Source organism: Ovis aries, chromosome X (genome assembly GCF_016772045.2).
Source record: "Ovis aries strain OAR_USU_Benz2616 breed Rambouillet chromosome X, ARS-UI_Ramb_v3.0, whole genome shotgun sequence".
Classification (NCBI taxonomy): domain Eukaryota; kingdom Metazoa; phylum Chordata; class Mammalia; order Artiodactyla; family Bovidae; genus Ovis; species Ovis aries.
In genome coordinates this window covers 68,952,738-68,966,804 of record NC_056080.1, presented here as the reverse complement: position 1 = coordinate 68,966,804, position 14,067 = coordinate 68,952,738, and the positions used below count along the sequence as shown (strand labels likewise).

The window sequence follows — 14,067 nt, the reverse complement described above, 5'->3', positions numbered from 1 at the left end:
ATGCACCTATGGACACCTTATCTTTGACAAAGGAGGCAAGAATATACAGTGTGTTAAAGACAATCTCTTTAACAAGTGGTGCTGGAAAAACTGGTCAACCACTTGTAAAAGAATGAAACTAGAACACTTTCTAACACCATACACTAAAATAGACTCAAAATGGATTGAAAATCTAAATGTAAGACCAGAAACTAAAAGTCCTAGAGAATAACATAGGCAAAACACTCTCTGATATCAATCATAGCAAGATCCTCTATGACCCACCTCCAAGAGTAATGGAAATAAAAGCAAATATAAACAAATGGGACCTAATTAAACTTAAACACTGTTGCACAACGAAGGAAACTCCAAGCAAGTTGAAAAGACAGCCTTCAGAATGGGAGAATATAATAGCAAATGAAGCAACCGACAAAGAATTAATCTCAAAAATATACAAGTAACTCCTGCAGCTCAATTCCGGAAAAATAAGCAATGCAATTAAAAAAAAATGGGCCAAAGGACTAAACAGACATTTCTCCAAAGAAGACATACAGATGGCTAACAAACACCTGAAAAGATGCTCAACATCACTCATTATTAGAGAAATGCAAATCAAAACCACAATGAGGTACCATCTCACTCCAGTCAGAATGGCTGCTATCTAAAAGTCTACAAGCAATAAATGCTGGAGAGGGTGCGGAGAAAAGGGAACCCTCTTACACTGTTGGTGGGAATGCAAACTAGTACAGCCACTATGGAGAGCAGCGTGGAGATTACTTAAGAAAACTGGAAATAAAACTGTCATATGACCCAGCAATCTCATTGCTGGGCATACACACCGAGGAAACAAGAACTGAAAGAAACATGTGTACTCCAATGTTCATCGCAGCACGGTTTACAATAGCCAGGACATGGAAGCAACCTAGATCTCCATCAGCAAACGAATGGGTAAGAAAGCTGTGGTACATATACACAATAGAATATTACTCAGCCATTAAAAAGAATGCATCTGAATCAGTTCTAATGAGGTGGATGAAACTGGAGCCTATTATACAGAGTGACGTAAGTCAGAAAGAGAAACACTAATACAGTATATTAACGCATATATATGGAATTCAGAAAGATGGTAACAATGACCCTATATGTGAGGCAGCAAAAGAGACACAGATGTAAAGAACAAACTTTTGGACTCTGTGGGAGAAGGCGAGGGTGTGATGATTTGACAGAATAGCACTGAAACATGTATATTTTCATATGTGAAACAGATTGCCAGTCCAGGTTTGATTCATGAAACAGGGTGATCAGGGCTGGTACACTGGGATGACCCTGAGGGATAGGATGGGAAAGGAGGTGACAGGGAGGGTCAGGATGGGGAACACATGTACACCCATGGCTGATTAATGTGAATGTATGGCAAAAACCACCACAATATTGTAAAGTAATTAGCCTCCAATTAAAATTTTAAAAAAACCTCATATCCACTTTCTTATTGAATTCTGAATATTGCCAAAATCAGCATCATAGTTTTAGTACCTAATTTCTATGCAACTGTTTGGCATTAGACTTATTTCTTAACTAGACATTCAATGTATATTTTATGCTTCTATGCATATCTCACAGGGTCTATGTAAACACTAGACGTACAACAATCACAAGTAACATTTATTCATTAGAGTGCTGATATTTTTTATAAAAATTCAATTTATATACAACTTTTATAAGAAAGCAGCTATTCTATAAAGTAGGTTAGACATGCATAAAGCCTTTTCTGTTGCCTACATTTTATATTTCAGAAATCATTCAGCACAAGTAAGGTTCACCATTTGGCAGAGAAATAATCTAGAAAATCTGATGTCCCAAAGTCTGCAGCTCATTAATTGAACAAAGCAGACTGCTCTGAGTTTTCTTGGTGGAGAAGTAGAGAACTAGAATGAGTATATCAGGGTGAATTGATTTGCTAGCTGTCATGAGTTTTGAAATGCTATGGTTAGCATATTATACGTAGACTGTAGGTTATTGTGCCCTCTCAATCTGAGTTTCCTATTTTCTGTGGCATAACTTAGAAATTAAGTATCTCATTCAGATACTGACAGGTATGCTATTCCTCTAGTTAACTAAATTTATAGTACAGTAAAACTATCATTTAGGCCTTCCCAGGTGGCTCAGTGGTAAAGAATCTGCCTGCCAACTGAGGAGATACAGAGACACAGGTTTGATCTGTGGATCAGAAAGATCCCCTGGAGAAGCAAATGGCAACCCACTCTAGTATTCTTTTTTTTTTTTAATGAAGGATAATTGCTTTACAGAATTTTTGTTGTTTTCTGTCAAACCTCAACAAAAATCAGCCATAGGTATACATACATCCCCTCTTTTTGAACCTCCCTCCCCATCCCACCCCTCTAGATTGATACACAGCCCTTGTCTGAGTTTCCTGAGGAATTTATTTGCAGGACAGCAATGGAGAAACACACATAGAGAATAGACTTATGGACATGGAGAGAGGGGAGGAGAGAGTGAGATGTATGGAGAGAGTAACATGGAAACTTACACTCCAGTATTCCTGCCCAGAAAATTCTATGGAGAGAGGAACCTGGTGGGTTACAGTCCATGGGTTTGCAAAGAGTCAGACACTACTTGGCAACTAAGTGTCACACACTGAACTATAACTTACAATCTTAGGTAAATGAAATAATATAATTTACAATTTTACAGTAAATCTATAATATACATTTTAGTGGTTGCTGAAAGTTATGACCAACCTAGATAGCATATTCAAAAGCAGAGACATTACTTTGCCAACAAAGGTCCATCTAGTCAAGGCTATGGTTTTTCCAGTGGTCATGTAAGGATATGAGAGTTGGACTGTGAAGAAAGCTGAGTGCCGAAGAATAGATGCTTTTGAACTGTGGTGTTGGAGAAGACTCTTGAGAGTCCCCTGGACTACAAGGAGATCCAACCAGTCCATTCTGAAGGAGATCAGCCCTGGGTGTTCTTTGGAAGGAATGATGCTGAAGCTGAAACTCCAGTACTTTGGCCACCTCATGTGAAGAGTTGACTCATTGGAAAAGACTCTGATGCTGGGAGGGATTGGGGGCAGGAGGAGAAGGGGACGACAGAGGATGAGATGGCTAGATGGCATCACTGACTCGATGGACATGAGTCTGAGTGATCTCCGGGAGTTGGTGATGGACAGGGAGGCCTGGCGTGCTGTGATTCATGGGGTCGCAAAGAGTCAGACATGACTGAGTGACTGAACTGAATTGAAAAATATCTTTATAGTGAATTATATACAAAATATATATATATATATATGTGTGTGTGTGTATATATATATATATGTGTATATATATATATATATATATATATAAATAAAGACAATTTCCTGGTTCCAAATAGGAAAAGGAGTATGTCAAGGTTGTATATTGTCACCCTGCTTATTTAACTTATATGCAGACTACATCATGAGAAATGCTGGGCTGGATGAAGCACAGCTGGAAGATTGCTGGGAGAAATATCAATAACCTCAGATATGCAGATGGCACCACCCATATGGCAGAAAGTGAAGAACAAAAGAGCCTCTTGATGAAGGTGAAAGAGGAGAGTGAAAAAGCTGGCTTAAAGCTCAACATTCAGAAAACAAAGATCATGGCATCCAGTCCCCTCACTTCACGGCAAATAGATGGGGAAACAGTGGAAAGTGTCAGACTTTATTTTTGGGGCTCCAAAATCACTGCAGATGGTGATTGCAGCCATGAAATTAAAAGACGCTTGCTCCTTGGAAGAAAAGTTATGACCAACCTAGACAGCATATTAAAAAGCAGAGATATTACTTTGCCAACAAAGGTCCATCTAGTCAAAGCTACGGTTTTTCCAGTAGTCATGTATGGATGTAAGAGTTGGACTATAAAGAAAGCTGAGCACCAAAAAATTGATGCTTTTGAACTGTGATGTTGGAGAAGACTCTTGAGAGTCCCTTGGACTACAAGGAGATCCAACCAGTCTATCCTAAAGGAAATCAGTCCTGAATATTCACTGGAAGGACTGATGCTGAAGCAGAAACTCCAATGTTTGGCCACCTAATGCGAAGAACTGGTTCACTGGAAAAGACCCTGATGCTGGGGAAAGATTGAAGGCGGGAAGAGAAGGGGACGACAGAGGATGAGATGGTTGTATGGCATCACCAACTCAATGGACATGAGTTTGAGTAAACTGTGGTGCGGGAGTTGGTGATGGACACGGAGGCCTGGTATGCTGCAGTCCACGGGATCTCAAAGAGTCGGACACGACTGAGTGACTGAACTGAACTGAAAGACAATAACAATAACTAAACATCATTGTGTATTTACTACCTGCCAGGCACTGCTCTTAGGGTGTTACATGTATTAATTCATTGACAATCCTACCATTATTGTTGCTATTTTAGAAAGTTGAAGAAACTGAGGCACAAAAGGTAAGAGACCAGTCCAAGGTCATATAAGCAATAAACAGAGGAGCTGAGGTTCCAACCAAGGCAGTCTGGTCCTGAAGCCCCACTCTTAACTCTATATTATACTGCCTCCCTCAAAAAAGCAGATTACAATACAATGGTTAAAAGTTTAAAAGCCTTGAAATTATCAACAGAAAAATATCCAATAATCCATAAAAATGTAACTAGCAATGTCTTAATTTATGCTTGCTTATTAACTTTTACTATATGTTCTCTTAGTACAGTTTACATTCAAAGCATGTGGTAAATATCAAAGTCTTGTCAAGTTCAAAGATGTGCTTACTGTGAAGATAAAAAAAAAGACATAAACCATTTCTTTTCCTGGGAGACTCCGAGAATACAAATCAAATAAGACTAGCATCATTTTAAGCATTAGGTTATTTAGCATATCTCTTAAAAATGTATAATTAGCCAAAAACAAAACTGTGAGCCTTTACTTTTGGGGAATTTCATATAAAAATACCAAGGAAATTTGAGCTAACAATAATTTTTAATCATCAAATCAGTTTGCTCATTCATGCTTTCAAATAAGATAAATGAGTATTTCCCTCTTTAGGACAAACAAGGAACTTAATTACAATAGACCTAAGTTTGCTCAAATGTTATGTATTCTTTTTAAAATTTCCCTGGTTGCCCAGTGGTTAAGAATCTGCCTTCCAATGCAGGCAACTTGGGTTTCATCCCCGGTAGGGAACTGAGATCCTACACCACAGGGCAACTAAGTACCCATGTCACAACTAGTGAACCCATGCCTGCAACAAGAAGCCCTTGTGCTGCAACGAGAGAAAACCTCAGGCACTCCAACTTGAGAAAGTCTGCATGTGGCAACGAAGAGCCCATGTGACACAATGAAGATCCAGTGCAGTCAAAAATAATAATAATAATAAGTTTAAAAAACAGGGGTAGGAAGGAGGTTCAAGAGGAAGGGGACATATGTATACCTATGGCTGATTCATGTAGATGAATGGCAGAAATAGAAACAACATTGTAAAGCAATTATCCTCCAATTAAAAATAGATTTAAAAAAAGAATGCTAGGATCATAAAAACTTTTTTAAATAAATAAATAAGTACTTATTTATTTGGCTGCACTAGGTCTCTGTTGTGGCGTGCACGAGGGATCTTTTAGTTATAGCATGCGAACAGTTGCAGCATGTGTGACCTAGTTCCCTAAACAGGGGTTGAACCTGGCATCCCTGCATTGGGAGTACAGAGTCGTAGCCACTGGACCACCAGAGAAGTCCCATCAAATACCTGTGTATTTTTAAAACCTACCGTTCCTTTATGTCTGATAAGAACATAGTTTCTGAAGCCAGACTGACTGGCTTTAAACCTCATTTTAGCCGCTTGCTAATTAAAAGACGCTTATTCCTTGGAAGAAAAGTTATGACCAACCTAGATAGCATATTCAAAAGCAGACACATTACTTTGCCAACTAAGGTCCGTCTAGTCAAGGCTATGGTTTTTCCAGTAGTCATGTATGGATGTGAGAGTTAGACTGTGAAGAAGGCTGAGCGCCGAAGAATTGATGCATTTGAACTGTGGTGTTGGAGAAGACTCTTGCGAGTCCCTTGGACTGCAAGGAGATCCAACCAGTCCATTCTGAAGATCAACCCTGGGATTTCTTTGGAAGGAATGATGCTGAAGCTGAAACTCCAGTACTTTGGCCACCTCATGCGAAGAGCTGACTCATTGGAAAAGACTTTGATGCTGGGAGGGATTGGGGGTAGGAGGAGGAAGAGGATGACCGAGGATGAGATGGCTGGATGGCATCACTGACTCGATGGACGTGAGTCTGAGTGAACTCCGGGAGTTGGTGATGGACAGGGAGGCCTGGCGTGCTGGAATTCATGGGGTTGCAAAGAGTCGGACACGACTGAGCCACTGAACTGAACTGAACTGAGGTCTAGGAATAAAATTTGGCCCTAAGAAAGAATGTGTCAACTTTTACCAAATTGCAAACAATAGACAAAATAGAAGATAAATTTTTTTCTATAACAGAGGAACAGTTCTGGGCTTCTTCACTTTGTTGTTATTGTTTTTCATTCTGAGCTTGTCCGACTCTTTGCAATCCCGTGGACTGCAGCATGCTAGGCTTCCCTGTCCTTCACTATCTCCTGGAGTTTGCTCAAATTCATGTCCATTGAGTCGGTAATGCCATCTAATCATCTCATGCTCTGCCACCCTCTTCCCCCTTTGCCTTCAATCTTTCCTAGCATCAGGGTCTTTCCCAATGAGTCAGCTCTTTGCATCAGGTAGCCAAAGTAATGGAGCTTCAACTTCAGTCCTTCCAATGAATATTCAGGGTTGATTTCCTTTAGGATTGACCAGTTTGATCTCCTTGCAGTCCACGGGATTCTCAAGAGTATTCTCCAGCACCACAATCTGAAAGATCAACTCTTTGGCACTCAGCCTTCTTTATGGTCCAACTCTCACACCTTACATGACTACTGGAAAAACCAAAACTTTGACTATAGGGATGTTTGTCGGCAAAGTGACATCTCTGTTTTTTAATACACTGTCTAGGTTTGTTGTAGCTTTCCTTCAAAGGAGCAAGTCTTTTAATTTCATGGCTGCAGTCACTGTCTGCAGTGAAATTGGAGCCCAAGAAAATAAAATCGGTCATTGCTTCCACTTATCCCCCTTAACCTGCCATGAAGTCATGGGATCAAGTGCCACAATCTAAGGCTTTTTAACATTGAGTCTTAAGCAAACTTTTTCACTCTTCTCTTTTACCCTCATCAAGAGACTTCTTAGTTCCTCTTCACTTTCTGCCATTAGAGTGGTATCATCTGCCTATCTGAGTTTGTTATTTTTCTTGAAATATTGATTCCAGCTTGTGATTCATCCAGTCTGGCATTTTGCATAATGTACTCTGCATATAAGTTAAATAAGCAGGGTAACAATTGTATGACAATACAGCCTTGTCATACTCCTTTCCCAATTCTGAACCAGTCAGTTGTTCCTTGTCTGGTTCTAGCGGCTGCTTCTCAACTCGCACACAGGTTTCTCAGGAGACAGGTAAGGGGGTCTGCTATTTCCTTCTCTTTAAGAATACTCCACAGTTTGTTGTGACCCACACAGTCAAAGGCTTTCGCATTGTCAGTGAAGCAGAACTAGATGTTTTTTCTGGAATTCTCTTACTTTTCCTATAATCCAATGAATGTTGGCAATTTGATCTCTGGTTCCTCTGCCTTTTCTGAATCCAGCTTGTATCCCTGGAAGTTTTCGGTTCACCTACTGTTGAAGCCTAGCTTGAACGATTTTGAGCATAACCTTGCTAGCATATGAAATGGGCACAACTGTATGATAGTTGGAACATTCTTTGGCATTGCCCTTCTTTGGGATTAGAATGAAAACTGACCTTTTCCAGTCCTGTGGCCACTGCTGAGTTTCCCAAATTTGCTGACATACTGAGTGCTCAGTTTCACAGCATCATCTTTTAGGATTTTAAATAGCTCAGCTAGAATTCTGCCAGCTTTGTTTGCAGTAATTTTTCCTATGGTCCACCTGAATTCACACTCCAGCATGTCTGGCTCTAAGCAAGTGACCAAACCATCGTGGTTAACCTGGTCAATAAGATCTTTTCTGTATAGTTCTTCTGAGTATTCTTGCCACCTCTTCTTAATCTCTTATGCTTCTGTTAGGTCCTTAACCATTTCTGATCTTTATCATGCCCATCCTTGCATGAAATGTCCCCCTGATAGCTCCAATTTTCTTAAGGAGATCTTTAGTCTTTCCCATTCTATTATTTTCCTCTATTTCTTTGCAGTGTTCATTTAAGAAGGGCTTCTTATCTCTCCTTGCTTTTCTCTGGAACTCTGCATTTAACTGGGTATATCTTTCCCTTTCTCCCTTGCTTTTTGCTTCTCTTCTTTCCTCAGCTATTTGTAAAACCTCCTCAGACAACCACTTTGCCTTCTTGCATTTCTTTTTCTTGGGGATGGTTCTGAACACTGATTCTGTATAGTGTTACAAATCTCTATCCATAGTTCTTCAGCAATTTTGTCTACCAGATCTAATCCCTTGAATCTATTTGTCACCTCTACTGTATAAGCATAAGGGATTTGATTTAGGTCATACCTGAATGGTTAAGTAGTTTTCCCTACTTTCTTCAATTTAAGTCTGAATTCTGCAATAAGAAGCTCATGATCTGACCCACAGTCAGCTCCATGTCTTGGTTTTGCTGACTGTATAGAGTTTCTCCATCTTCAGCTACAAAGAATATGATCAATCTGATTTCAGTATTGACCATTTGGTGATGTCTGTGTGTAGAATCATCTCTTGTGTTGCTGGAAAAGTGTTTGCTATGACCAGTGTGTTCTCTTGGCAAAACTCTGCTAGTCTTTGTCCTGCTTCACTTTGTACTCCAAGGCCAAACTTGCCTGTTATTCCAGGTATCTCTTGACTTTCTACATTTGCATTCCAGTCCCCTATGATGAAAAGGATCTTTTTTGGGTGTTAGTTATAGAAGGTCTTGTAGGTTTTCATAGAACCAGTCAACTTCAGCTTCTTTGGCATTAGAGGTTGGGACATATACTTGGATAACTGTGATGCTGGTTTGCTTTGGAAACAAATCAAGATCATTTTGTCGTTTTGGAGATTGCATTTAAGTACTGCATTTCAGACTGTTCTGCTGACTATGAGTGCTACTGAATTTCTTCTAAGGGTTTCTTGCCCATAGTAGTAGATACAACGGTCATCTGAATTAAATTCACCCATCCTCGTCCATTTTAGTTTACGGATTCCTAAGATGTCGATGTTCACTCTTGGCATCTCCTGCTTGAAGATGTCCAATTTACCTTGATTCATGGACCTAATCTTCCAAGTTTCTATGCAATATTGTTTATTCTTTATAACATCAGACTTTACTTTCACCACCAGACACATGCACAATTCAGTGTGATTTCTGTTTTGTTTAGCTTCATTCTTTCTGGAGCTATTAGTAATTGCCCTCTGCTCTTCCTGTAGCATATTGGACACCTTCCAACCTTGGGAGCTTAGCTTCTGGCATAATCGTATCTTTTTGCCTTTTCATACTGTTTATGGGTTCTCACAGCAAGAATACTGGAGTGGGTTGCCATTTCCTTCTCTAGTAGACCCCATTTTATCAGAACTCTTCACTATGACCCATCTATCATAGGTGGCCCTGCAGGGCATGACTCATAGCTTCAATGAGTTAGCCCCTTCGCCACCACAAGGTGGTGATCCATGCAGGGATCACTTATGCACAACAGAAAGAAAAAGCAAGATTCAAAATCCCATGACTTATCATTTGCCCCAAAGTTAAGAAACAGGAATTCACAGGTTAGTTTTATAATAAACAAAGTGGACAAACTCTAAGGCAATCTTTTTTTTTTTTACTGAGATACAGTTGATTTACAGTATTATGTAGGTTTCAGCTATTACAATATAGTGATTCACAATTTTAAAATGTTATATTCCTTTATAGTTTTTATGAAATATTGGCTATATTTCCTGAGTTGTACAATATATCCTTTATAGCTTCTTTATTTCATGTGCAATTGTTTGTACTCTTAATGTCATACCCATATCTTGCCCCTCCCTTCTTCCCTCTTCTCACTGGTAACCACTAGTTTGTTCTCTTATTATCTATGAGTCTGTTTATTTTTTGTTATATTCACTAGTTTGGTGTATTTTTCAGTCTCCACATATAAGTGATATCATACAGTATTTATCTTTCTCTGTCTGACTTATTTCACTTAGCATAATACCCTCCAAGTCCATCTATGTTGTTGCAAATGGCAGGATTTCATCCTTTTTATGGATGGGTAATATTCCACCATGTGTGTATGTGTGTGTGTGTGTGTGTATGCAGTTGCTTTATCCATTTATCTGTTGATGGACGCTTAGGCTGCTTCAATATCTCAGCAACTGCAAACAATGCTATTATAAACATTGGGGTACACACATCTTTTCAAATCAGTCATTTTGGTTTTTTCAGGTATATACCCAGAAGTAGAACTGCCAGGTCATATAGTAGTTCTATTTTTAGTTTTTTGAGAAGCTGCTATACTGTTCTCACAGTGGCTGTACAAATTTGTATTCCCACCAACAGTGTATGAGGGTTTCCTTTTCTTCATATCCTCATTAGGCAATCTTAATCATACTGTGACACTCAAGGTCAAATATTAATTTATTCCTTTATCTATCATCATACAATGAATTTAAGGCTTTAAAACAATCTGAAGGTTACAAAGGTTTTTATGACTAAAATAAATCCTATTGTTACCTAATTAGAAACAGATGAGCAAGATAAAATACCTTGCTTTAGATGGACAATACTTAATGACATACGACACCAAGTTGATTGCTAATATGTAAAAGAAAGGTACAGTTATGATAAGTAATTATTACCAAGATACTATGGCTATAAATCTGGACTAAAAATTGATATTAAGAACTAACAGTAAAATGTTATAGTAAAATAAGAGAAAGCATTTATTGGTCAAAAGGAAATTAGCTGTATACAAACAATTTAATATTAATATTACTGTTTAAATAATATTATTAATCTACTTACCAATTATCAATACACTATACTTTCTATTTTAATACTATTATATTAATGATTAGTAGTTCAATTAGAATTCTTAGACCAAATAATTTTATCATTACCAAAAAAGTCAGACACCTTTTCTCCCTACCATTTTAAGTGAAAGGATCAAGAAAGGAAATTACATGTTGAACTCTTTAAGAACTAAGCTCTCTAAGCTTTTGTTAGCTCAATATCAACTTGTAGTATCCTAATGACCCTAGAGATCAGCTACAAATTTATCCTAAATACGCCTGACAATTTTGTTCAGCGGGCTCTCCACTGTGAAATTCTTCCTTTCCATTCTTCTGCGTTTGTTGATAGTGTTTTAGGTCTTAACAGAAGCCCTCTTAATGCCCTTTTCTCCTGAGTGGCAGGTAGCATGCTTCAAGTAAACATTTAGGAGTTGGGAAACAATTTTCTCCACATTTCCAAGAAATATACAGTGTTCTCCAAACTCAGGTGGGATCAGGGGAAAGAAGTAATTCCAGTATTATTCCCTCCCTATCTACTTTGGTTGTGACATCAAATCCACAAGCAGATCGGGAGCAATTACAATATCAAACAAAAAACTTTAACAGTTTAGAAACAAAATTAACTAAGGTAAATAATTTCCGTAAGATGTGGAATAACCCATTTATTCCAATTAGTAAATTGTTAAAATGCTCTCCTGATTACAGGTCTGGAGAAATCTCCTGATTATAGATCTAGAAAACTGAGTGTCTACACTAGAAAACTATAAAGAAAAAATAGGTTAAAAAATTCAATCCTTCAGCCATAGTTGTATAATTCTAAATATAAATGGGCAACATGGGACAAAGCACAGCTTACTTTATATTCATTTCCTTCAAAGATAGAAGTATCGGTGAAAACTGATGTAATCTACCAATATCAACACATTTGAGCCCACAAAGATGATTAAATCAATTTTCTAATAGTGTTGGAACATATTTGTGAAACCAGAAACACCTTACCCTTTCACTTTAATGCAACACATTCGAAAAGTATTGTGACACTATTTCTGCCATACTATCTCAGCAATTAAGTAAACAAGTGATATGAAAGCCACCTGAAGACTGAGATCTAAATGAAACACATGGTTGCTGGGGTAACAGACTGAACTGAAATAGGCCAACTGTCATCTGTTTCTCTCTCACCCTGCACCCTCATTGTGATTTATATCCTAAGAAAGATTTGTTTAAAAGCAAAACTGTAAAACCTTTAAAAGGTGAACTTCCCTTAAATAAAGATGAGTAGAAGGACTTTTGAGACAAAACCCCCAAATATCTTTCTCATTTATGCCAATGCCTGTATCGTGACAGACAAATCTCTCCTCACAATTTACTTTCCCAACTGGCAAGAGAAAATTATTTTCACTCGCTGGGGTGTCAAAAGTCTAGATGAAAGTTTGCCATGCATTTTAAAATATGTAGATAAAAGCAGTTATAATGAAGAATTTATAAGAAAGAATATGTTGCCTTAGATCTCTCACAGAAGTAAAGCTTGTGGTATGTTGGGGTTATTTTTGCTTGCTCTTTTTGAACTCAAATTGAATGTAAACGCTCTTAAGGCCAGGGACTTTGTCCTGTTTCTTATGTATACCCCTACCACACCCCACACCTCAATACTACCTAATTCAATGTTCTGCACATATTCTCAATACAAAGTCATACTACTGTAGATGAAGAGGCTGTAATTAAAACAAATATCAGATGCTGGGGAAAAAAAGGGCTTGCAAAACGATAGAAGAGTTGCTAGTGCTTAGGATAAACCTCAACATACACAACAAAAAGTGTCAAAGACAAAGATGCCACAGAGTACAATAAGGACAGAGGGTAGCTTTACTGGGAAGGGGGAAGAACGAACAAAATGAAATGGAAACAAAAGTGTTCTCGCACTTTAGTGCATACTCCCAGAACGAGACAAGAAGCAAGATATATAATTTCTTTACATTATTTCATTAACGGTGATCAGTCCATGTGACTTTCAATACAGTTCACAGACCTTGTACCATCAATTAATTAGGTAACATGGGCCATGGACGACCAGGACACTTCCTCAGGAGGGAACAAGAAAGCGACAGGGGGTCAGGACCTAATCTCCCCTCCTCTGTGCTCTGCTAGGGGGACGTAAAACAAGACTGCAGTAAATACCTGACTTGTGAAGCAGAGAGAGTTTGGAAACACCCTCATATTAAAATGATATTCTTGTTCCACTCAGTAGTACAGACAGTACAGAATACCCCTCCAATAGAAGTGGATTCATATAGGACTTACCTGTATTTTTTTCTGTCCTATGGTTAAACCTCCGGAGCTACGCAGCCGGTGGCGGCAACAAACCCACACGCGTGGACTCCGATCTCACACTCCGGCAGAAGTCACGGCAGCCCCACCGGCGATGGCGACGGCAGCGGAGATCACCGCGATTGCGGCGGCAGCCCCAACTCCTCCCTCTGCTGCTTCTCTTGCTCCACCCCCACGCCGCCAGGCCGCCGCTTTGACCCAACCCTCCCTCCCCTCGACTTCCGGGTGTTGCCCCGACCGGAAGCAGCCAGCGAGGCGGAGGGACGGGTCACGTGAAAGGAGAAAAGCGCAGCGGAGAGTCAAGCGTCTCCCGCCCCCTGCTGCTCCCGGGCTGACACACAGCCTCGGTTGAGTTTTCCTTTTTGGTGCTGCAAGGCCTCTTCCCATTTCGCCAAGGACAAAACAACGCCCTCCCGCCACCAAAATCCGTAGTTTCCTAATCTGAAGCCAAGAAATACTTTAGTCCTCCTTATAAATCTTCTTCTGGGTAGTTCATCCTCTCACAGCATGAAATTAACGTGCTCCTGTCAGATTGTGTAGCGTAACCCCGGATGTGAATGTCAGAACTATGAACTTACCCCTCGATTGAGAAATGATGTCTCTACGTGCTCTGGTTAGGCCTTGGGAGATCACGTTCTTTGCGCGAAGTGGAATTCGCTTTGCTTCACTTCCGTGTTTCTCCAACAAAAAGGTGAACAAATGTACCTCAAAAGTTTTAAAAAATCCATGGCTGAGGCTTGAAAG

At 39.3% G+C, this 14,067-nt stretch overlaps 1 protein-coding gene across 1 annotated transcript in view; it reads right to left on the bottom strand.

Moving 5' to 3' along the window:
* Positions 1 to 13,449, bottom strand: part of ATP7A (ATPase copper transporting alpha) — a 158,368-nt gene extending 144,919 nt beyond the window's left edge. The window contains exon 1 of the mRNA XM_004022208.6: positions 13,297 to 13,449. The gene's annotated coding sequence lies outside the window, so the exon portion shown is untranslated. The remainder of the gene's footprint in view (positions 1 to 13,296) is intronic.
* Positions 13,450 to 14,067: the final 618 nt, after the last annotated feature.